The sequence below is a fragment of the Neopelma chrysocephalum genome, unplaced genomic scaffold (genome assembly GCF_003984885.1).
Source record: "Neopelma chrysocephalum unplaced genomic scaffold, ASM398488v2 Primary Assembly neopelma1_23b, whole genome shotgun sequence".
Lineage (NCBI taxonomy): Eukaryota > Metazoa > Chordata > Aves > Passeriformes > Pipridae > Neopelma > Neopelma chrysocephalum.
The window spans coordinates 2,577,626-2,602,594 of record NW_020897692.1 but is presented as its reverse complement, the minus strand read 5'-3'; the positions used below and the strand labels follow the sequence as shown (position 1 = coordinate 2,602,594).

Here is a 24,969-nt window from a genome sequence, read left to right as displayed (position 1 = left end):
AAAGCTATTATGAAAAAAATATGAAAAACTATGGAACTGTGTTCCTAACTCTGAAAGGTTTAGATGTTGATACTTTTTACAACTTAACATTTTATTAATGAATTATGTGTGTTTGCCAGAGGGTATCACACATATATTTTCTTTATTGCCCCTGTAGACTGGGAGTTAAATGGCAACAATATTTATTTTTATATTAGAATTTTAGCCAGTGTGTCTAATTTTCCAGGTTGTTTCCATTGGGCAAAACAGAAGATGGCTTCAATGACTCCTCTGAAGGCATCTTGCTCATTTGAGTTCTGTTCCTTTCAAGCTATACTCAAAAGCTCCTTTTTTTTTGTCTGGACACAGCAGGAAACAGGAGATAGTTTTCACACTCAGTGTCAGACCCCCACCAGACAACATTCACACACACATGTACACAGACACATAACTGTATGCTTTTGTTGCTTTTATGGACATGAGGGTCTATTGCCATCTATACCCCCTGCTGTCATAAGCCAAATGTTTCATTTAATAACTTCCATAATCTGTCTCCCTTCCTGCAGCTTTTTGTCTCTTCATCTCAGCTGTACAGAGTGACCCCCCCAGACAACTCCCAACCCTCCTGGCTTAAGACCAGATTATTCAGTTTTCACTCCAGGCCTGTCATTCTGGTAAATGATTTGAGCAGTGACTTCTGTTGTTTTGGAAAAAATAAAATAAATTTAAAACAAAAGAGAAAGGTATTTAACTGTAGCTGTAATGGAAGTAACCTTGAATAGGATTTAGAGTTTTCCATAAATCAAAGGTGTATCTCTTGAAAGTTAGTTGTGGTCTGCCTTTTAGTGTCTCATGCACCACTACGACTTGCTATCTATCTGAGTAGGCAAGTGCCTGGTTCCCAGAGTGGAATCCTCATCCTGAAATTATTTTCAACTACCTTTTTTGTGTGCTTACCAGGAGCAATTCAAAGCTGCAGTCTAATAGTGCATTGTCTCTAAAGGAGAATCCTTCTTCTGCTAGTAGCCACCTCTCAGTCCCCTTGCAAGAAGGGCATGGTAAGCCAGCTCAACCTATTGCCTGTGCAGAAAACTATTCACTTTCTTTTCTTTTTTCAATCAAAGTTTTCTATCTGAAAAAAAAAAAAAAGGGTTGAATAAACTACCAAACAAAATAGGTCAAGGAGCAGTCTTTGGCCCTTGGGTCAGTTACCACATGAAATCCACATCAGTATGTATAAATTTTATTACCCCTTTTTGTCCATAGTGTCACATACTGTACCACAGCTCATACTTAGTGCAGTCACATTCAGATGATATTAGTAACTTGTGTAAGCACTCCTCTGTTTCACTACAAGTTTGGCCAGGTTAGCTGAACAGCTACTGAAGATAGAACAGAACAGCATAGCTATACGCTGTGATACTATCCTTGCCTATTAGCAGTACTCAGCAAAAGTGTGCTGATAAAGTAGCTTTCTTTTTGCCTCAGGTAAAATTGGAACTTCAGTACTTTCTTTCGTATTTTTTTTATTTTAAAACAGCTATGATAAATGTTTGTTATTGGTGGGGGCTTTTTGTGTAATCCCAACCAAGATATCTATGTTAGCAAAAAGATTTTAAATTTAAATGAGGACAAACTTGTCTGTATCTAAGTCAGGTCACATTTTTAATTCTTTTTTTTTAATAACATAAAGGGATGAACCTTAAAAAAGCAGAATCACAAGAGTACAAGCTATGTTTCCCACTTTGGGTTATTCAAAAGCCATACTGCCTTTCAGTTTCTTGGCACTTAGGTGGCTCTATTAGTACAGTCCTTGCAGTTTCTGTGTGTTCAATTTTACAGAACCCAGAGGTATAAGAGTACTTTTATACACTTTTTACGTGGTGTCAAATGCAGACACAGCTGTGAAAGTCCAAGAACCATCTACAACAGAGGATTTAGGGGCCTAAATGGGACTGATGGGGAATGTAGGTAAGTCCAAAATGGTGATCCTGAAAGCCACCACTCAACTGCTGCTTAATATTTCATTCTTTCTTTTCATATACCCCTTGTTTAAGCGGGTGAGTAAGAAGCATAGCACATATATCTTCCTCAAGTACAATCATAATCCTGAAAGCAGCTTAGGGTTTTCAAGACTTTGGTATCAAATGTAGGGATTTTATTTCTACTAATTTGTCAATGACAAGAAGAGGACTTCTAACCAATGCACCAAGGATCTTCCTCTTGCTCTTTATCCAAAATGAGCTCAACAGATTTAACTTAAACTTTAGATAAATGTTAACTGTCAGTCTGTGAATACATCGAATATTCCATTCAATGTTTGATTTGTTGGTGTTTGGGGTTTTTTTTGTTACATCATGTATTTGATTTTTTGTAGTGATTAAAAGAGATATGTTGTATTCTGGTATAACATACCTGTTAAAAATCCTTGAGGTACAGAAATTCAACTCCAAATACATACATACATACATACATACATACATACATAACTATTCCCATACCTACCAGATGGAGTGAAAATCAGTGTACCTAAATTTGATCTCTTCTCAAGACACAGCCAGTCTTGTGCCGCATGGAGTAAGCAGTCTGTCTAGTATTTGGTGTATGAAGCACTGTTTCTTGTCTTTCATCATGATCCTAGTGATGATACTACAGACCACCATGCATGCAGCCTAACCAGTCTAACAAACTGTTGAGGAAGCAAACATGGATCTTTTAGAAAACTGTGTCTGAATTTCTGATTTGTTAGGCAACTATGCAGAGATGTGTTAGAGTGGCTTTTACGTTATTCAGATACTCCTATGGCTAGTTAATGTCAAGAATGGAAAAAACCAAAACATATGTTCTGGCAAACATGGACAAAAAGATATATATTACAACAAGCATGTTCCTTATCCCTACTGGTATTTTCACAACATCCAAAATAAGCAAATTTGCATACATGTGGATCTTGCAATCACCTTCTATCCTCAGTTGGTTGATTGATTAAAAATTTTATCCTATTAGAAAAAACAGATTTTTGTTAGGAAACTGTCTATTCCGGATTTCGACTGCCCCTTAACAATGGAGTTAAGCACTGAGAAGTCAACCTGTGAGGGTTCAGTTACACTGTGTTGAGTGAATCTCAATCAGTTCTCCCTCCACTGACTTAAGAGCACCAATCATGCACATGAAAATAACAGGCTGTTGGAAACTAAGGTTTCCATATTGCATAAGTACTACTGTGAGTGGATTTATCTCTTCAGTGAGTGTGTGGACTAGAATATCTTCTGTTTCCACTGCACAAATGCTGCTCAGTTCAAACACTGAGGTGCTGGAGTAAGCCACAACCTTGTATCACTGGTATCTACAGAACATCATTATTTTGGAAATCTACGTCCTGGCACTCTTTGTGGATTCATGCTCTGACAACATGAAGCCATACAGGACCTTCAATAATGCTCTAAGAAACACAGAGAACTGTTAGAACACACACTGAGAAAGATCAGAGGCTGGTAGCATTTGCAGAAACAACTTAAAATGTAGTAAACCTCAAACTGTAAGTGCTGGGTGTAGCAGCATACAATAACTGATATCTGCAGGTGCTTTTGCATGTGGAAAGACTGGAAGTCCTTAATTATATAAGGAATCAACTATTTTCAAAGTGGTACCTGGAAAATGAATAATCCCAGTTTGAAGAAGACTACACATGATCATATTTCTGTCACATGCTGTGTTTCTAATGTGTACCTGCTAGCTCTTCTTATTCTGCTCATCTTCAGAGGTTAGAAACTTACAGGGTGTTATGATTAAACAGTCAATTTTTTTTTTACTGTGTGAGGAAGGAATTGCTGGTGTGCAGAGTTAGCGCAGTGAGGTCAGCTCTGTCAGCTGTAGTTGTAGAAGGGATGATAGAAAGTCCTTTGGTTCTGCAGACAGGCTAAACTCAGTAAATTACTTATAGAAGCTCTACCTCTCTCTACAGGTTTCTAACACCTGCATCCTCCCTCTTATGAGGAGGAAGACTGGTTGTCTAATTGTCCCAGGATTAAAAGTGCAGCAAACATTCCGTCATTGTTTCAGATCTTCACTACTTGTGCTACTTTCCATTGTAGAAAGGCACTGAATGTAAGAAAAACCTGAAGAGTAATCTAAAGACACCATGGAACTTTAAGCTCAATGGTTTTGAAAACAAAGGCATATAAGGTGCTCTAAACAAAGGCCTACGCTTTTGTTAGCAGAGTGACAGTACCAAGGTTGGCTCCAGGCTCCATAAAGCATTATATATATATATATGTATATATATACAAGCTCATCTATCACAGTGGAAAAAGCACTGCAGGAGTGCATGGTTTCTTTCCCTCTTCCTGACCTCAGGCTCTGCTCTTGTTCTTTTGCCAGCCATGCCATGATCCCTTTTGTGAGTTGATGGAAGTTTTCATACATCAGAGCCTTCAGTCTGATGCTCTCGTAGCAGCCACATGCTAAATGGAGAAACTGCATTTTCAGAGTACTGGCAGTAAAATATGTTTCCTTGATGTTAGAAATACACCTCCTACTTCACAGAAATAAAAGCTGTGGATTGTCACATCTAATGTGCTAGACTATTTTATTTCAATGGTTGAGAAGTGGAGAATGATTTTGTTTAAAGCAGCTTCAGGCTGAGCCATACTCAACTGTTCTTTTGGAGTAGAGGGAATCCAGGAAAGGGAAGTAGAGGAATCAGAAAATTGTTAATTTTCAGTGGCCAGCAATTTACTTACCAACAGTACTATATGCGTTGCTTAGAGAACTGTTTTATTAGTTTCTTGTCTAACCTCTACTTCCATTTTTCCTTTCTGTAAATGTTAAGGGTTGCGTCTGGGGCTGTATTCAGAAAATACATAGCAGAGGAAGCATTGCAAGGTTCAAGCAGGACCTTACGCTCCCTCCTACCTGTCAGGAAACTTCTTTCCTCTGGTAGGGAATGTCAGCTCGTGACTAAATATGTTCCAAATGAAAGAACCAGGTCAAAGCAGTAACCTAGACAACTCCAATGTTACAGCTAACAGTACTATTTATATATCTTCTACTGAGAAGGGAATAGTTACTCCCTTACCTGTTTTAATTGGTTTTTTTTTCCCATTGGGCTTCTTTTAAGCAGGTTCTGTCATGTGGTTGGTGTTTGTCAGCTCCATCAATAAGCAGAAAACTGGAAGCACTTAAGGGTTTTCTTCTAGCTCCAGTTGCAATGAGAATAGAGGATGGAATTGCAGCTATTCTTTTTTCTTCCTTTTTTAATGTTGGACCTTTATTCTGATTGTTTCTTTTATATGTTTGTGGTACTGACATGTAACCTAGAAAATGCTCAGCTGAGCAAACTGCTCAGAACATAGGGTAGTGTTTGATGTTTTTATGTTTTCAATCAAAATAGTGGTGCTGGGTATACTTTCAAATGTAACTAGGAATTGGCTGTATTTATCTGGCTAATTTTCAGAACGGTGAGATAACATGGACCAGTACAGCAGGTTTACATTCAGCTTTGCAAATCAGGAAGAGCACCGCAAGAGGAAATGTTGGGTTAATTATGGATGAGTTGTAAAGAGCCTCTGAAGAGAAGGTTTACAGAAACATTCATTGCACATGATCAGAGATGCTGTAACTTGTGGTTATGTGGGAAACTCACCATAAAGCACCATAAAATCAAATCTTGTGAAACCATACAGGAATCTGACCTGAAAAATTTTTGGATCTGAGTGATATGTGATCCTGACACAGTGACTGTTAATCACTTTAGATGTTATCCAAAAACTAGAAGGAAAAAATATTTCCTAGTGTGGCTGGAACCATGAAGCACTGTAGTGTTCATAGAGGTTCCAGTAACAGGAATTTTGAATTTACTTTTCCTTCATGGTGTCAGAAGGAGTAACATAAAATTCTGTATTTATGTTTGAAAGCAGTCTCAGTTTTAAGTTCAAGCCAGCTGTACCCTGAAGCTGAAACATGGCTATATTTTGGCAGCAGGGAAGACTGCCATATGTTGCAGTGATAAAGAAATTACACTCATGCCAATCTCTAAAGTCAGTCTTCTGTCTCTTTAACAGTCGCACCCTTTGTAAATGCTGCAAGCCGCAATTCACTATTGTTCTTGAGAGAAGTTGTATATAATACATAAATCCATTGCATTTCCCTGTTGCACAGAATTGCTTGCTCTCTAGCTCCCAGCTTTCAATAGCCATAGGACAATTCCGTTCTTTAAATAAGTTCTTACTTATTGACTGGCTTTTAGTGAGCACATACTGAAAATAGATAAGAAGATCTTTTTTTTAGGAGTCGTTCAGTCAGGCCTCTAAATGAGAGCATGGTTCTGGAGACCCTGGACTTGGCTGGCACCAATATGACATACTCTTTCCTTTTTTAAAGTCAATATAGCCTGTTGGTTTGTAGCTCTCATGGGTGAATTCCAATGCTCTTAAAATTGGCAATTAGCTTGTTTAAGTGCCAGCAGTATGTCAAGGATCTTTGAACACAACTATTTGTATTCTTGATATGTAAATAATAAAGTGCATTGTAGGATCTATTCTTACAATGAGGTAGTTCCAAACCACATCTACTGCAACTTAATGCAGAACAAAATATCCAATACAAAATATGGATCTCAATCATAAACTTTCTGTTTCCTATTATAAACACTGGAGCTGCTGTTTCTCATCACTGAAAAAGGACTTCTACTGATCCATAACTCTGACTCTTGAGCAGTTTCAAATTCTCTCCATTCACCAGTATCCTGAGATACATTTGTTAGATTGCCAAGAAGTTACTGAAAACAGACTATGGATTCCACCAGCATCTTCTTTTATGTCCATAAAACATATGGACATAAACCACCATTTATGTCCTTGAGCTCTTGAAAGAACTTATCCAGAGATGCAATAGATTTGTTTTGAAGCAGAAGTTTTACTATTGTCTAGGTCAATAGTTTCCAGGTACACATTTTCTTGCTCAGCAGTGATGGTAGTCTTCAAACTTCCATTTTTGACAGTATACAAGCTAAGTTCTTCTGTATCTCCTGTGCCAACAGGTTCAGCTGGCTTTGCACTGAGGACACCAATTCATTTGCATTCTTTGTATATATACACTTTGCCATTTCCACTTCTCTTAAATTCTCATGGTATTTTGCAGCTGAGAAAAAACATTGGCTGTTTCTTTCTGTAATTTTTTCAGAGTGAGTTAGAGATCTCCTAAGAAGGTATTAATTGCTTTTTATGGCCCTTCATCTCATCAGCCAGAGCAGAAAATTTCCTTTTGTTATTCTGAAATGAACACTTTAGTTCCAGGAAAATTTCTACCATTGGTGTCAAGATATTTAATGCTCCTCCTAATCCATATATATGCTCCCCAGTCAACCTGAATGGCTCAGCTTTACTAGCAAATGGCACAGTCATATTTTGTAATATGTTTTCAGACAGTTAAGAAAGTTCAGTGATCAGCAGGTAAAAGACCCTGGTACAACTAATGCAAATACATTATCTGCTGAACAACGCGTAGATATGAGGCCATCTATAAAATATGCATAAGATGTCAACAACTGTTGCTGCTTCAGGCAGTTCTCACTAACTGAATCGTGTATTTTATTGACCAGAATATTAATTTCTCCTGCCAGTGTATTTGGATGATAGCATTGTGTCAATCACCAGTTTTCTTATGATACAGTTTTACATGCATACATCATTTGTATTAGCAGACCAAATGGCTAGCTGCACCATGAAGTTTTTCTTCAGTGTATTCAAAACTGAAACCACATATTTTTTTCTCAATCAGAGGAATCTTGGTTTCTTGCAGATTTGTCTGTGATTTTTTTCAGTCATTTCTCCTTGATTTGCAGATCTGTTTTCATTGTTTCATTACATTTATTAACTGTGAATGGTTTAGTGATTGTTTTCACTTCTTTTTCCATGGTGCTCATTATATCAATATATTCTGCAACTTGTTCTTCCCAAACTGTCAGCTTTCCTTTAAGGGCTTCATGAATTTTCAATGAAAATATAGGTTCCATTTTACTCTTGTGCAGCAGTGAGGTCTCCTTTTAACTGCTCGGTCTCTTTAGTATCTTCCTTAATAATAGCGCCTTTGGCAGCTGCTGGTTAACTTCAGGTTTCATTGTGTTCTTTGCTGTATAAGCATACTCCACTGTGCTCAATTTTTCCTCAGGATTTATAGACGTGAGACAAACTGTGGCTGTTATTGATGTTCTTTGTTGTTCTCCAAGAGAGTCTTGAAGGATTCTATTAAAATTCTCCATGTTTTCTTCCACAGGAGGAGTAATAACTCTTTCATGGATCAGAACAGATTCCTTCGTGTTTCCAGCTTCACAAGCTCTTTTATCAGCTGCCCCAAACTGTAGTGTTTTTACTTTTTGCAAGTTTATATTCCCAGTTCTAACAAGCTCTTGGTCATCTGCTCAGGTTACTTTCATATGGATGGTAATGGAAAACAGTAGGATCAACTGGAATATGATTCATGTAAGTAACTGCAGCAGTTCTTTTTGCTGCACCTTTTTCCAGAATTTGGTAGGCTTAATTTTTGTTGTGTACAGCTATTTCTTCTAAACCTTTCCCATTTACACCTTATGGGTCTTGTTTATGGGATCATCAAAACATCTGCAGCACTGGGAATAGGATTCAGAAGTTCAAAAAGCTCTTCATTATATATTTTCAGAAGAGAAAATTTTACAAAGAAGAATAAAAATCAGTTTCAATTTGTGACTTTTTCTAATATTCAATACAATGTATTGCAAAACTCTTTTCAGTGGTGCCCAGTGACAGAATGAGGAGCAGTAGCCATAAATTAAAGCACAAGAAGTTCCACCTCAACATGAGGAACTTCTTTACATTGAGGGTGCCAGAGCACTGGAATAGGCTGCCTGGAGAGATCATGGAGTCTCCCTCTCTGGAGACATTCAAAACCCAGCCAAACATGTTCCTGTGTAACCTGCTTTAGGTGGCCCTGCCTTGGCAGGGGGAGAGGACTGGATGACCTCCAGAGGTCCCTTCTAACCTTAACAATTCTGTGATTCTTTGACTCTGTGTAGCTGGAAGAAAATCCTCTTCCCAAGCATGTTCTTCACTGGAGCTTCCCTGAAATTGTGAAGGTCTTTCCAATACCAGTTTGGCCATAAATGATCACTGTACAGCTGTACCTATAATAAATTCATCAAGAATATGACTACACTCCTGTACATATCAGTTGTCCATGACTCCTCCAGTGCATACTCTATAATTTATTTTCTTGCTTGAAAGGCTACAGTCTACAAAACAGGCACTTGCTCTAAATCGTAAGGGATTAAAAGGCACCACACCACCACCTGGATGCTCTTGCCCTTTGCATTCTTCATCTAACCACTTGCCTGAAGTGCAAGTAAGACATGCTGGGTCTCGGGGCCAATCTGCCAGGGAAAGCAGCAAAGCACTGAGTGCCCCATAATACTTTTTCACCCACTCGAGCTCCAGCCAACTGCCCTCTGCTCACGTTCTGCTCACCTCAGCCACTAGCACTGTGCTTCCTGCAGTTCTGCACTCAAGCTCCTGCCAAGCTCCTAGTTACAGTGGCTCAGAAGTGTCTTAGGGAGACTCTATTCACTGCTTACCTTGTCATGTCCACACACTGTGCAGTGCAGCAAGGTGTGGATATGTTTAAGCTAACACTGATCAAAATAGCCCTGGAACGAAAGGTACTGTAGCCACAACAATTTTATGTTGCATGTGAGTTAAATGGCCCTGGTACGAAGCATTGGCCTTGTCTTTCTGACTCTGTTTTGGAACAGAAATGGGCCTCTGCCTGGTATTGCACTGCATCAGCACCAGCCTGCTTGACACTTGACTTAGGGAAGGTTTGCATTACTACCCAAAACACTCCATATACTGCATCTGGCACCACACACTCTCTGAACCAATTTTCCAGTTGTTGCTGTCTGCTCTACAGATGAGGAATTGCACTATTTCTAGATATCTTTCATGGACACCTTACAGCAAGGCAGTTCACGTCAGTAGGCTTAACTAAAGGCCCACACACTGAAAAATGTCTTAGGAAATTGTCATATGAGAAAGGCTTGAACTCCTCTGATGTAAAATTTAACATGGAGGTATGTTGGAGATGGAGGCAGAGATTTTTGGGATCTATTGTTTTGTAGATTAACTGCACAGATCAGAAGACAGGAACTGACTCCTAAGAAAATATAGTAGCAAGATGCAGACTCTGCTCAAAACTAAAGCTGCTCCGTTCAATTCTCAAAATGATATTTTCTCCTATATATTACAGCACTGTCCAGGTGCTCTGCCTTCAAACTTGGTCCTTTTTGAGGGCTCAACCAGGCCTTCTCCCTCCAGCCCTCCCGCAGGGCCGCGAACCCGGCGGGTGGGAAGCTCGGCAGTCCTCTCATCCCGTGGGTACGGCGGGCTCCACTGGCGGCCCTCCAACACCTCGGAAGCGACCGACACCCGACAGCGGGATCCCGCGGCCCGACCCGCCTCCTCCTCCTCCGGCAGGTGCGGCCCTCCCGGGCCGCCGCTGCGCACTGGGCGGGGCGGGTAAGCTCCTCCTGCTCGGGCACCGGAGCGGCACAGCCGGGACGGCAGGTCTGGGGCGCGGGAGCTGCTTCCCCCAGGCTCGTCCAGGCGCTGCCGTCGGAACGGATCGGAGCGGGGTGGAAAGGCGGCTCCGCCACTGCCGTGCGCGGCCCCGGCACCTGCCGCGAGGTGAGCGAGCGGCCGGGCCCGAGGCGGCGCTTCGCCGCCCGTGTTACCTAACCAGGACCGGGGCGAGGGCGGGGGGCGGCCGCCGGTCGCGCCCCGCCGCCCCGGTCGCTCAGCACCGCTGCCGTGGGGAAGGGGTCTGTGATGGGGAAGGGAGGGGGCGAGTGTCCCCGTTGTCAGGGAGACGGGTCAAGCGGCAGCTCCGGCCGCCGGGGCGCCCCCGGGTACCGGCCGCGCTGCCGCCGGCCCTCGGCTCCGCGTGGGAGCGGCGGGGAGCGCGGGGGGAGGGAGGATGACCCGGAGCCCGGAGGTGGCTCCGGGACGCCGTGAGTCCCGCTTCCCGCGGGGTTATGCGAGGACGTGCTCCGGGTGCTCAGGCTGTGGCGGCTCCATGAAACATGGCTCTGCCGCCTCGAGACGGGCGCTGGAACGCGTCTCGTTACTTGGTGCGAGCTGCGCTCTTCTTGTATCCGAATTTAAAGCTACTCGCTCGATCGACAAAAAGCCTTTGCTCCTCTCGGGTGCTTAAATATCTGAGAGCTCCCAGCTGGGAATGATCTAGTCATCTTGATAGCTGGAACGTTAAATCTGCAGCTCTCGAAATTTAAAAGGTGCTGCTCAGGTGGTTGTAGCACAGGGTGGAGAAAGATTTGGTTCTCGGCACGAAATTCCCTGTTTGGTCAATATGGAGCATTTCTACCGAAAAATCTCGGGTCCCTGCGATGCTGCAGGTTGCAAAGGGCTCGTTGCTGCCAGTTTCCCAGGCCATCGGTGGAGGGTGGATTCAGCCCGTGGAGCGAGCCCGGCTCGCCTGTGCGGGCTCCGGCGGAGTCGGACTGACAGCTGATCCATAACTGTCACACCAAACAGTGGGAAGCAGCGTGCTTGGCATCAGGCACTACAATGAAATGTGAAAGAAACAGAGTTACAGTTTAGATCTTTGTACGGTGAGATAAACTGCAGACGTTGATCTCAGCAAAATAGCGTGACTACATTTTTTAAAGCTTGTTATAAATTTTTGCAGTTTTGTATGGCTAGGAGAATATCTTACAAATGTTTCAGAAGCAAATTGAGGCAAGTCTTATTTGCGTAAATGTTCGTGGCAGCATTTGTTCAGTCGTGAAAAGATCAGGAGCAGACCCAGAGGCCAGAATTCTGTTAACTGTACGGTAAAGCATTACTGTAGCCTTGCCAATTCCTGTTGATTCCGGGATCTGCCTGCATGAAGGAGTTGGCAGGGGTAAGACCACTGAGGCGCGTTCAATAGTTTAGTTTTTGTCCAATAACAGTGTTTTCTGTTTAAGCAGATCCTACAGAAATCCAGTGATATGCTGAATAAGTACAGATGCATAAAAATCCACCAATATACAGCTACTCAGTCACATCTCTGTGTTGTTCAAGTATACAGATGATCAAAGAAAAATTTTTACTTAACTTTGAAAGTATTCCAGAAAAACTCCTTTAATCTTTTGTCTGCTGTTCAGATTGTGAATAATTTGACAGCATCTGTAAAGCACTTTACAGTTATTATGTATGAAGTACTAAGCTACGTATGGGTATTCTGAGAAACTGTTAGAGGATAATAAGCTCTCACTTTAGTAGGACACTAAAAATAATGCGGTCATACCAATTAATGCCTCTTAAGCATAAGATTTTTTTTTAGATGCCTACAGTGTTTATAAATATATTGTGTTTTATTTAACAAAAGTCCCTGTCACTTCCTGTATAAGTACGCATGAAGAACCGTACATTTGGGCAGCTAATGAGTTGGCAGATGGGGGAAAATTGTACTCCTAATATTACAAGGGGGTAAGAAGTTGCCTTAGGATTTCTTCAAAAATGGTCCAGTTTGATTGGTGGGTATACCTTGCATTCAATTCCAAGCGAGAGCAAGTGCTTTTAAGGAAGGGAGTTTTAATATGGAAACTGAGGTGTTGTATATTTCACACTTTGTAGCTCAGCGTGTTGTACAAACCACATAGAATATGAGATTAAGCACTGTCTTTACTGTTAGAAAACAATGTAATATTCTACAACTAAAGATGACTATGCAGAAATTAAATTTCTGGATATATTTTTATGAAAGCAAGCTTGAAAGTGACTGAACTTCAAATTGGCCCTGAATAAATAGCGTAGAATATTGTCTCGGACAGGAAACTTGAGATTCCCTGGGATTTTCTAGTGGAATTTTAGTCTTTCTTCCATTCTTCTTCTCAGTATGAAGGACATGAACAACTGTGATTGAGATGGAAACACCTGTTAAAAGTCTGTGTATTGCTAAACGTGCAAGTGAATTTGACTCAGCATTTGAGCTTGAACACAAAAAGAAATTTGAGTAACATAAAGGAGAGTGGTTTATTTTTTTCCTCTCTTTTTATTCAGAGGAGCAGTACATTTTGAGTTTACAGTAAGCAGAAGTATGGTTGGAAGTTCAGTAGCAGATGGATATTTATGCTTGTATGGGTCATTTCTTCAGTGGGTACTTACACAGCAAAGTAACCGTGATTTGATCAGAGAAAATGCTGTGTTCATTTAAAAAAAAATGACTTTTTTGTTATCTCTATTTTTGATTCAGATGTTGCTTCTGCCTGAAAAGTCAGAAATTGATATAACGTAGCTTCTGACACTGATGATCAGCTTCTACAATGTAGCAAAAAGGAATGTATTCAATAAGAAATTCATGGCACTGCTGTGGTGTTTTTGATCATCTCTACTGACTGGAATATGATTAACTTAATGGCCAAGGATGACAGTAATTTAATGCCACACTAGTATGGGGAAGTGATGATTATAAATTGAACTAGAAATGGGAATTGGATTAAATGAAAAATTAAATTAATTTAATCACTTGGGTGAGAACAGTTGACAGAGTTATCAGGAAAAACTGTCCAAACAAAAATATCATCCACTGTAGTTACGCTTTCCTACTGTAACCACATAGTTGTCTCATTTTAATTCTTTTATTGTAAAGAAATTATCCTTCATATTTCTCATCCATCTAAGATTTTCATATGGTACTTGCCAGTGTATTCTATGCTCTGAGGACTTCAATCACTCAAGAATTGATTGCAGGGGGCGTAGGGGAACTTGTGTTCAAATTTTTGTATCTTTCTTCTTTGGAGATAGAGAAGTGCCAAAAGGCTGAAAATTACAGAGATTTTCCTGAGCAATTAGTAAATTTTTGAAAACCTGATTTTTAATTTTTAACTGTTCCCCACAAAAAATTACTAACTTGTAGTGGTGGTATATCCCCTCAGTTTCTTGAATTATCTGACATTTATACTTGATAGTGAACGACATAGGATCCTTGACATAGTGATTTCTAAATCTTCATTTCTTTCTGTTGTGACTTAATTGGCCTTTTGACCACTTACGAGATAAAATGAGGTCTGCTCTTCTGTCATTCTGTATGCATACTGTATTGCAATAATGTGTGCTTGTAAATGGGATGCTTTTATTTCCAAGAGATTTCTGAAATTTTACTATCAAATTCTGATTACTAAAAATAAGTAATAAGTTGAAATTTTTCACAGGATCTTGTACACAATTTTTTTTAATAATTTTTTTTTAAAACATTTTGGCTCATGTGTGGGTTTTACCCCTGACTGAGTTTTTGGCTTTGAACAGTTAGAACCTTCAATTTTAGAAGAAACATGCTTAGGAGAGCATTTTTTGAGGGGCATTCCTGCTAAGTCTGAAGAAATTCCAGGGACAAGAGGCAACTCTAGGAGGTAATTTCAAGAGAAGAAAATGAAGCAATGATGTTGGCTTTTGGCAGCTTAAACTGGGATACCAGGAGATCTTTGAAACTCCTGGTTCTGGCTGCTCCCATGTGGACCAGCCATCCTGAATCTGCCTGATTTTTATAGAAAGGGAAATGTCTAATGTACACCAGAAAGGAGCTGTAGCAGGTTCTGACAGGTGTTAGGCTGGGTTCTAGGCCACAGTCTTTTGCCATTTCCATCATTCATGGGCTATTGATCTTTGGGCTATTGACTACTGAGTAACCTGGCCGAGTGGGATTGCAAAAATGTTTTGTCAAGATTTTATCAGACTTGTGTTTTAGTTGCACTTTTAACTGTGGAAAAACTTGGAAATAGCTTAGATTTGACTCTGAAGTCCATTACCAGATTTGCTGTGGACCTGCAATGTTTGACTTTTTTCTAGGGAAGAAGTTTTGCACAGACAAGGTACCTGAACTAGAATATGTTTTGTGGTTCATGCTGTCAGTGGCAGCTAAGTCACTCAATGGGCAGATACCTTGTGGGAACTGGGGTAGTAGTAGGGGGTCTATACACCTACATACATTTCTAAGCCTTTGAAATACGTTTCTCCTTTGTCTTGAGAAATGAAAGATGTAATTTCAAAAAGTGAAATTCCAATAGTGAATGCCATGCAAATTCCAGTCACACTAATGCCTGTTTGAAGCTACTGACATTGATATCAGCAGTTGGAGATTCCTCTGTGATGAGAAAGCAATAAAATATTTAAATAGTTATGAGTAAAATAAATCAGAGTCTTCAGAACGTCAATAATACGTGGGAATGCATGATTTTTCCCTAAGTTAGGTGACTACTCTGAACAGTTATGTAAATTGAGAATGTTTTCTGCCAAAATTTCTGTAGCAATATGCTGCAGCAGTTTAGAAGAGCTGTAATTATAGGGAATGAGCTTTTTAGGGGGATAAATATTGTAAATATTTTGATTCATCAGTACTTGAAGGTTATGGTTGTTCTGAAGACTGGCTTTTGCTGCAACCATCTGTCTTTATTTTTCCTGACAGGAATGATATGTATAGTGGTGGGTTTTGACTGTATAGATGTTGTAATGCTACAGCCTAATTTATTGTTGGTTTTTCCTGAATGCTGTGACTATATAGAATGCATCTTAAGATAATGTATTTTTCCCCTGATAGCCTGAACTTTAACATCTTCAAATTTTCCAACCCCTTGTGCCTCCAGAATAGCCTTTCATTCTACCCTTCACTAAGGAAGTGCTTGAAAAAATTCTTAGCATCACTAGTTTGGATGACAGGGGGCTTTTGTTTTGAAGGTGTCATATCCAAAAGTGATTGAGGTCCATTTCTGCAATGTTGATTTCTATCCCGTATGTTTGGGGTTTTTTTTAAATGATTGCTTAAGTGAAAACAGCATGGCTTAGATGAATAAGAAATTTTGAAGAGGATGTGAGCAAGCTTATGGCCTTATTATGTCTGAAACATTTTCCATCAGGTTTCACTTCAGGTTAAATAAAGTAAAAGGGCTACTGCCCTTTATAAGCTAAACTGTACCTCTACCTGGCTTATCAAGACAGAAGAGATAAAAACCTGTTGTTGAAGAAATGTCATCAGATTATGCGGAATGTATTCTTCCCAGGTTTATTTTTTTAATTCTCTGAAATTGGTATTAATATTTTTTTCTAACAGCTACATTTATAAGAAGGGCATGGCTTGAATAATATTTTTCCTGATCTAATACAGATTTTTAAATTATGTCTTTAAAGCAGTAATAGACCATTGTAAGTTTCTCCACTTGAAGGGATAAATCTGTGGTTTTCCTCTCTTCTGTGTTATATTTAGTTTAGAAAGCCCCCTTTCAGTCAGTGGCCTATATTTTAGTTGCATAAAACAACAAAAAAAGAAAGAACTGAGGTGATGTTTTTCAGAACAGAACTGGGACTTTGACTTTAGTGAACTGTGGGGATCAAAAGAGACGTCTGGAGCTAAAGGCTTAACTGAAGTACTAACTTCTTTAGTGGGGATAACAGTACCTGTTTTGTGGGTTTGGTATATTCCTTAGCTGAACTTCCTTTTCTTCCTTTTTCTCTTTTGGTAGAAAACTGAGGCAAACAAACAGGAAGGAACAGAACTCCTTTCTGGCAGGGTCTTAGTGCATCAGCACTGCAGAATGCACTGGAGAGTGTGCCATACCCCTGCTGCGCTGAACTTCCCATCCTCAGTGAGGTTACATTAAAGTACACTCGGGATCTCTTGGATTCTGGGGTGACTTTTGCATACAAATGCAGCTGCTGTATTTGCTTGTTGAGAAGGTGCATAGGAAATGGAATGATGGTGATGCGACTGTGAAGTCTTGTCTGTTTATTTTCATGTATGTGCTCCGTCTTCCAAACAGAATCACAGAGGTGCAAAAACATAGGTTTTGCTGAGAGGTAAATTGGTGGACTGGATGTGTTTTGCTTGCTTACTTAGGGAAGATAACTATGAGTTGAGATGGAACAGAAATAGGAAGTCAGCATTAGAGAGCAAGTCAGTTCCAAAAGGTTTCTGTAGCCAGGGCTGGCCATGTAACACAGGAAGCTCTCCTGGACCAGTGTGACTGGACCCTGAAGTATATATTCAGTTTGAAGCATGCAATTTCATTTTTTAATTTTTTTTTTTTTTAATAGGCCTGTTTATTTTCTTTAAGACCTTTTAATCAGGACCATTGTGCGTAATGGAGTCAGATTCTGTGCTTCACTTCTTTGGATGCAAATGACAGCAGTTGAGAACAAGTCATACACAAAACTAGTGTAGTTTATACTCCTTGCAGCTGTTCACATTTCCCCAGGATTCCAAATCTGGCATAGTGCAACTCTTACCTTAAAGGTGGGAAAGCTGCTAGACAGGCTGTTTGAATTTAATGAACTAATTAGAACTAATATGTGCACTATGGACTTGGATTGATTTTTAGTGGGTTTGCTGGATAAGTGAAGAGAATTGAGGCTCCAGCAACTAAACCTTATCAGTTGTAATTTGTGGCAGTTTAAGATGTAAATACCTCCCTCTGCTCATATAACAGAGCTGGAGGAGTAGAGCAAGTGCCTGCATTTTACATGAAGGTAGGCACTGTCATGGGATGTCAGTGTAGGTTGGTACCATCATGCCAATGGGATGGTGGTAGCACGAGTGTCACTTGTACTCTGGGGCAATAATTTGTGGCAGAGCATGGGGCATACAGGGGAAGGAGACTTGAAGCTTCTTCAATGGCATAGATTGCTTCAGTGAATTACACATTGTTTCTACATTTTATCCTATCACTGGCCTGTGCACTGTGAATATTGAGAATTGTTGTTGGAAACCCAAGGAATGAATTTTCATAGACTGTGTCTTTAGGTCCTGACGTATTTATTCTTTGCCTGGGTAGTGAGGGAGATTGCCAAGATCATAGCAAACCAGAGCAAGCCTTGAACACCTGAAGGGAGAAGGAAAAAAAAAAGTGGTAGTGTGTGGCGGTCTAAAGATATAAGAGGAAAAGGTAGGATTTTGTTGTTTATTTGGGGGTGGTTGTCATTTGGTGGTGGTTTTCTGTTTTGTTTTCTGAGCTAAATAGTATAGTCTGGGAAGGAAGAAGAAAGTGCAAGACTTACAAACAGAAGTGTTTCTTTTGCTTAGACCTGAAGAAAATGCAGAAGTCGAAACACTTGTCTGTTCCTTTTCTAATTCAGTTTTTGCTCCTAATTAAAGGTCAGAGATTAAAAATTATTTAAAGTCTTAATTTTAAGCATTTTTCCTTGAAACAGCAGTTTTTCTCCAAATAAAAGTTGTGTCTCAGACTAAGGAGGATGGAGAAAGGTTGAAGAAAATCTTGAGCTGTAAATTCAGAATCTTTTATTTGAAGGGACAAAAGCTCCCCTCTATCTCTTCTCAGGATTATTTTCCCCCTGTTCATCTCTGATACATTTGAAAACTGTCAGAAGGAACAGACTTTATCAGAAAATTCCGTCTAATGGGTTTATGGCACCTTGTGCACTTTGTCTGGATAGATAGTTTTCAACTAACTGCAAGTTGTGGATCAGTCTCTCCTCACCTTTCTATCATGTTTTGACACAAGATGTTCTGCAGCAATAATGGCTCGAGGTACTTATAATCTGCCTGCCCTCCCTCTGCAGCTTATAGCTCTTGCGTTTTGCTGGCATTGCTGTTTGTGGAAGTGTACTGTGGATTGGATCACCAGCATGTCTCTTAAAGCTTTAAGTAAAAAAAAACAAACCAATAAAATAAACCAACACCCACAGAATTCTCTCTTATACCCTTAAACCAGGTCAGGCAAGAGAAAGTATAGAAACCAGCATTGCTGCTGAACTTGTACACATTCTGTCTTGAAAGAATAGGAAGTTGCTTTTCCCTGTAGCGAATATATGTAGTCTAGAGAAAGGCACATTGACTGTAAGTACTTACTTTTTTTTCATATAATAGGGGGTAAAAGGTGTTAAATCAGTGGTTTTATTTACCAAATTCTTGCGCTAAAATGTAGTAAGCAAATGTGTACACTGCAGCTTGCCATAAATAAACAGAAGGGTGTTTGGAAACCCTGATCAGCTTTTGTGTAGGAGAGAGCAGTCATAACAAACTGGTTCTGTGAGAAACTGAAAACAAATAAAAGATGGGCTGCTATTCATGGTTCACAAAGGCAGAAGAGACTGTGAACCAAAGAAGCAAGTAATTTTCAAATACTGAAAAACATTGTTTGTGAACCTGGGATAAATTTCAGTAGCATTTTGTGTTTTCCTCTTTTCAGTCTTTAGAAGATCTCAGGAAAAGAAAGGCAATGATTTTAACCAAATCCAGCCTCAGACAAGGGTGAAAATCTTCAACTACTGCGTTCAGTGCTGCTGTGAGTCTTTTGTACCTCCCCAAGGTATTTCCAAGAACATTTCCTACGTATTTCTGAGCGTTAACAATCTTGCAGTCACTTAAAATGTTGTATTTAGCTAAAGGAAAGAATCCTTTTAAAAATTCTTTAGCAAAACTTTTCCTACAAGGAAGGCTCTTCTTTTAGTACTTAATGAGAAACCTACTACATGGAAGTTATTTTCCATATTATTTCGTGTTCTTAGCATTTGTTCAGTCTAGCATTACTATATAAAGTGATAGTCAGGCAATACTCAGATAAGCAAAATGTTTCCAGTTGTGCAGTTGAAGGATGGATTTCGAGGTTTTTTTAAAGTAGTTATTTTTAAATGGCACCAAATCCCAAAATCAGTGTTCCATTTTTACTTTATACTGACATGTAGTTTTTGTGATTGAGCAATGTCTGAGTATCTGAGTAGCTGATAACTCATACTGACTTCTTTGCAACTTTTTTGTGGTTTTAATGCAACCACAGCAGTGTCCCAAAGAAAGGCTCTAGCCTTAAAAGATAAAGGTAGACTCAACCTAGAAATGGAGCTGATGAGGTGGTATTAAAAATCACGGCTAAAGCTGAACCTTTTTCCTCGTTATTTCCTGTGTGGAGTGGAAACCTGTCTTCAGCACTCTTAGGGTCTTCATGGATAATCTCTTGGTTACACAGTTCCACTGGAACCAAGTAGGCTAGAAGATGGTATTAGTAGCTCAAATGTTTTTGTGACTGTGATGGTAGGAAGAAGAAATATAATATTTTACGGAAGGGATGAAACCTTCCATATAAACATATCATTAGGTCATACAAGTTGACTGACTGTGTAGAGGTACCCACTTAGCTCTGAGCGAAGTAGCAAAACACGTAGGAGCAGTATTGTTAGTGTAATATTTTGTGTGAATAACATGTTGAGAAACTACTTGTATGTCTGCAGGTCTCTGCTTTGGGCTGTGTTGAATGCAGGCTCGGTGGTGATCTTTTAGGAATTGCCAATTGATAAATTCCAATCCAGATTCAGAAATTTTATTCTCTCTGAGAAATAGACTTTGAAGACCACATTTACATAATAGTAAATTGGGGAAATAGTGGAGTCCTAATATTATTGCTGCATAGGATTTCAAGTCATCTGTGAGAAGGTTTGTATTGCCAGTGGCGCTTACTGAAGGAATTTCATAAATACCTTTTAGTTCTAATTAGTCTGCAGTTTGTGCTCTTTCTCTTCTGGAAGTGGGTGGGAAGAGCCTTTATTTGATTATCTTAGAATTGGTATAAATGCAGAGGTAAAAACTTACAGTTTTTTTTTCAAATATATTCAAGAGTTGCCTGAGAGCAAGCTGCGAAACCAAGTCCTAGTGATGATGTAGCAGCTTCTGTCTGCTCACTGGCTGATAATGCTGTCAGATCTATGACTTGAAGCACTGCAAGATGGGAAAGATCTTTCAGACCTATTCTTGCATAATTTATTTATTTATTGGAGAACAGTTGTCTCCTGATTAGGTAGAGGTGACTGTAGTGTAAATGAATAAAGCTGGCCAAAGCAAGAAGTCAACCCTTTGCTTGGTTATAGTGACTCAGGTCATCTGGATGCGGTCCTACACTTCTTGGCTGCATTAGGTATGTTACTGTCCAAAGATGGAAAAGACGCAATGAGTCTATGCTTAGAGTGATGGATCATGTACAATACAACTGCTTGATTTATTGCCAAAGTGAGGAGCAGTCTGTCCCTTGCAAATTCTCTGATTCAAATTCAACTTCTTGTGTTTGTCATTTGGTAAAGAGAAAACAAACACAATTTAATTATCCTCTTAGTCCTTGGATCTATCTGCAGTATTCTTACACTTGGTCATTGAAGGGAGATGGATGGGTGCTTCAGGCCATCTCTTTTTGCCAGTTAGCATTCTTTGGGTCACTGTGTCTCTGTTCCCAGCTCAATACATTGATAAGTTTTTATACCATTGAGTGGCTTTTAATTTTAGCATTGTCAATCTCAAGCATTCAAACTCTAAAAGTCAGTTCCCAGACATCAGTAATCACATAAATTCAGACACTTTCCATTAGAAGTCAAAAGCTTGGTGTTAGATTATGTTTTCAAGCTTCTCCTGGTAAACTTCAGACCTCTAAACTTTATTCCTTTTTTTTGTGAAGTGAGAGCTTCAAGTACAGTTTGATTCCAGGAGATACATTTGGTGACAGGGAAGGAAACCACTATGACTGCTTTATTTTGGCTTTTTTGTACCTTAAAATGTGTTTATTTTCTGATCATTGCTTACCTGTGATTGCAACAAAACTATTCTCTATGTTAGAGACTGAATTAACATTTTCCTTCCTAAATCAGTCTGTGTCAAATTTTGATTTAGAAGGTTGGTTGATTTTAATGGTGATGTTGTCCCATTGATTCTTCTAGACATGTATTAACAGGGATATATTTAGATCTTATTATTTGCTATGGTCCAAATATAGAAGCAACCTAGGTAGTTCCATGTGGATTAGAAGCTAGGAATCTAAACTAATGAAAAAATAACTGGAGTAAAGGAAAATGTGAAAGTGTTGTGATATAGCATATAAATCAGACTAATATAGTAAAATACAGCAATTCAGACTTTTCCTAAGCAAATTAACTTTATTAAATGTTATGAAGTGTCTAGTATAAAATAGTATTGTTTTGTTGGGCATACGCAGTTTAATTTGGTCATCATTCCTTTACGAAGTGGATTGTCCCTTTTATGTCAGCAAATGTTGCTTTTGCTTGTTTGAAAGGTCATAGCAGCTGGAATCAAATGCTTTACCCTCAAACAAGAGTGATTATTAATAAGTTAATCTCAGATCATGCTGGTACCAGCAATATTTAATGTGTTTTAAATAATTAAAAATGCTAATGTGAGATCTTGTAGACAAAGTGCACAGTTAAGGCAATTAACAGCATAAGATCTAGTCAAATGAGTTGTTTGATGTAAACTCTTTTCCACTATCAAAAAATCCTAAACCAGCCAACATCTAAATGAAAGAAAAAAACTCTGTGTAATACAAGTCTTCTTACTCTGTGCTTTGAACTGCTAAAAAGATTGTGGATCTTTCAATTTTAGTTAAAGCATTGGCTTCTCCAAGTACTTCAATAACACTTTTAGGAATGAAGGTACTATTTTGACCTTATGTGTGTCCATGAAGAAAAGATTTTGGGGAAAAAATCTCTTCAGGGCTCTCTTGTAGAGTTTTGTTGTTACCATACCCAGGAAAATCTTCATTGTTTTCTGGGAAGTAGTAGTAATAGTAATAGGCCGCTGTTGTCCCTTTGGTAATTCATGGTTTGCTTTGGTTTTGATTTCCTTCTCTACCTGGCACTGTAGTTTTGGTGGAGATGTCTACCATGGCCTCTAGGAATCCTGTCTGGAAACATGCCCATTGGGAGGTGCAGTTGCTGTCCAAGTTGGCTTTACATTCATCACCATTGATATGGTGCTGAGTGAAGTGCTTCTCTTCCAGGGATAGCACCTATCCCCACTTTGCTTAGCTATGGCTTGTTTATTGCTTGAGTGCCTTTTACAGCTCTTCCCGTCCAAACCCAGAGGCCTGTTCCATGCTAGAATCCTAGGTATCTGGGCAAAGTTTGATAAGTTACCTTCCGTTGTATAAGGAGCTCCATTCCTTTTATTGCAAGAAGATCATTAAAATACAAGTGGTTTGTTTTAAAGATTTCATTTCTTATTTCTTCGCTACTGGGAACGCTGTACAGTTGTGTACCCTTGGAGAACTGCTTGCCAATAGCTAGGCATCTCTTAATTTGCCTAGCTGCATCTGCAGAAATGATCTAGCAATAACATGTCCCTAAATTTTTTTTTTCAAACATGCAGAGGCATTTCTACTAGCAAACTATGAAAAAAAGATACACAGAAATGTAGGCTGTTAAACTATGAATTTAGTCTAAATCTCATTGAAGACCTTGACCAAACTATTAATGAATTTGAAAATAGCAAGGTTTGACCTCAAATAAATAGTAGAATACTGTGAGAAAATTTTTAAAAATATCCTCACTGAAACTTAGTTACATAAAATATTTTTGCTCTTTATCAGGAGTCATTCAGGGCTCAACTTACTCGCTGGAACATGGATGTCTAGTGCAATTTGAGTCACTGATCTGGAAGAGACTGAATGTCTTGTGTGTTCTATGTCATCTCTCTCATCTCCCCAGGAAGATGTCTTAGATACTGTAGTGGGTCTGAAATGACAGTAAATTTCTGTATATTATCATCTGAATTTAAGTCTTAATTGAGTTTAATTGGAAAAATAAAAATCAGTACATGCATATATAGCTTACAAAGTATTATTTTTGTTTATCAAGTGAAATAATCATCAAACTTCATATAAACGGTAGTTGCACCAGAATTGCTACTGAGTTTTCCTAATCTTAAAAAAAAAAAAAGAAAGATTATTTTCGTATGACAAAATAAGTGTTTAGTGCTGCAGTACATTTGCTTTGGATTGGTATAATTCTAGACAGGAGTTAAAAGGATTCTTAGGTGGTTCCAATAAATGAAAAGACTGAAACTTATAAATGTGCCCTAGTGGGACACCTAAGAGAGATGTGGAGCATGTGCATTCACTCTGGTTTTGATAGGATTTTCCCTTTTTTTTGATAGAATTTTGCCCCTTCTGTTTCCTTTTATGAGATAAAATATCTTCAAGAAGAATGGAATGTAGAATAAATAGGACATATGGGACTAATATGCTCTTGCATGCATATAGTACATTCAGAGTCTTCTCAGCTGTACCACAGAGAATGACACAAAACACAGAATTGTCTAGGTTGGAAAGGACCTCTTGAGATAATTAAGTCAAACCCCCCAATTTAAGCAGACTCAACATAGAGCAGGTTGTCCAGGAAAGTGTCCAGAGGTGTTTTGAATATCTCTAAGAAGGAAGACTCCACAACCTCTCTGGGCAATCTGTTCTGATGTTTAACCATTGTCAGAGTAAAAAGTATTTTCTGGTGTTTAGCGGGAATTTCACTTGTGTTAATTTGTGCCCATTAAGTTATAGAAGAAGCAGTGTTTTAACTTGAATTACAAGTAGCTATTTGTAGCATTTAGTGACTTTTAACAAGGTAATTATTGCCCTTATAATTTTAAAAAATATACAAGTTGTTTTAGAAACAAAGCAGTGCTCCTACAGCCTTTTTTTTTTCTGCTTCGAACAATTTAGCTTTCTCAAATCACAAAATCAAAGGATATGCTGAGTTGGAAGAAACTCACGAGGATCATCAACTCTAACCATTAGCCCTGCATAGGAACATCCTCAAGAGTCACACCATGTACCTGAGAGTGTTGTCCAAATGCTTCTTGAACTCTGGCAGGTTGGTGCTATGAGCACTTCTCTGGAGAGCCTGTTCCAGTGCCTGGATGAAGAACCTTTTTCTAATATTCAACCTAAACCTCCCCTGTCACAACTTCAGGCCATTCCCTTAGGTCCTGTCACTGGTCACCACAGAGAAGAGATCAGTGCCTGTCCCTCCTCTTCCCCTTGTGAGGAAGTTGTAACTGCAATGAGGTCCCCCCTCAGTCTTCTGCAGACTGAACAGACCAAGTGACCTCAGCTGCTCCTCATACGGCTTCCCCTCAAGGCCCTTCACCATCTTTGTTGCCCTCCTTTGGATGCTTTCTAACAGCTTA

At 39.3% G+C, this 24,969-nt stretch overlaps 1 protein-coding gene and 1 pseudogene across 4 annotated transcripts in view; one reads left to right on the top strand and one right to left on the bottom strand.

Annotated features, from left to right (window-relative positions):
- Window positions 1-6,034: 6,034 nt before the first annotated feature.
- On the bottom strand, window positions 6,035-8,664 carry LOC113973102 (annotated as a pseudogene).
- Window positions 8,665-10,574: 1,910 nt separating this feature from the next.
- The window catches only part of KLHL32 (kelch like family member 32), a 119,375-nt gene continuing 104,980 nt past the window's right edge, over window positions 10,575-24,969 (top strand). Inside the window, exon 1 of one of the 4 annotated variants that reach the window (XR_003536130.1) lies at window positions 10,575-10,691. The gene's annotated coding sequence lies outside the window, so the exon portion shown is untranslated. The remainder of the gene's footprint in view (window positions 10,692-24,969) is intronic. The other 3 variants (XM_027694767.1, XM_027694764.1, XM_027694776.1) reach the window with 3 other exon arrangements.